This window comes from Austrofundulus limnaeus, unplaced genomic scaffold (genome assembly GCF_001266775.1).
Source record: "Austrofundulus limnaeus strain Quisiro unplaced genomic scaffold, Austrofundulus_limnaeus-1.0 Scaffold2668, whole genome shotgun sequence".
NCBI lineage: Eukaryota > Metazoa > Chordata > Actinopteri > Cyprinodontiformes > Rivulidae > Austrofundulus > Austrofundulus limnaeus.
This window is the reverse complement of record NW_013955070.1, coordinates 27,233-28,032: the sequence shown is the minus strand read 5'-3', so window position 1 is coordinate 28,032 and position 800 is coordinate 27,233.

Here is an 800-nt window from a genome sequence, read left to right as displayed (position 1 = left end):
AAACAAACAACATTTTAAAAGAAGTTTTAACTTAGTCTGGATTTTCTCTGATCCAAAGGGTCAGAATTATACACACAGTCACCTGAATCTTGTTATAAATGAAGCTGCAGGGCTCTTAATTTGAAATATTTAGGTGACTTCCTGTTAGTGGTCAAGATTGACTGCAGCTGCAGTTTCTGTAGGATTTGTTGGACAGTTTTCATTGGACAACACTCATCTGTCCTGCCAGTATCTGTGTCCAACGTGTCTATGTCCAGTCACTGTCCAGTGTCTCTGTCCATTAGTGTCACTGTCCACAGTGTCCCTGTCCACAGTGTCTCTGTCCATTAGTGTCTCTGTCCGCAGTGTCTCTGTCCATTAGTGTCTCTGTCCATTAGTATCCCTGTCCACAGTGTTTCTGTCCATTAGTATCCCTGTCCACAGTGTCTCTGTCCATTAGTGTCACTGTCCACAGTGTCTCTGTCCACAGTGTCTCTGTCCATTAGTGTCTCTGTCCGCAGTGTCTCTGTCCATTAGTGTCACTGTCCACAGTGTCTCTGTCCACAGTGTCTCTGTCCACAGTGTCTCTGTCCATTAGTGTCTCTGTCCACAGTGTCTCTGTCCATTAGTGTCCCTGTCCACAGTGTTTCTGTCCACAGTGTCTCTGTCCACAGTGTCTCTGTCCATTAGTGTCCCTGTCCACAGTGTTTCTGTCCATTAGTGTCCCTGTCCACAGTGTCTCTGTCCATTAGTGTCTCTGTCCACAGTGTCTCTGTCCATTAGTGTCCCTGTCCACAGTGTTTCTGTCCACAGTGTCTCTG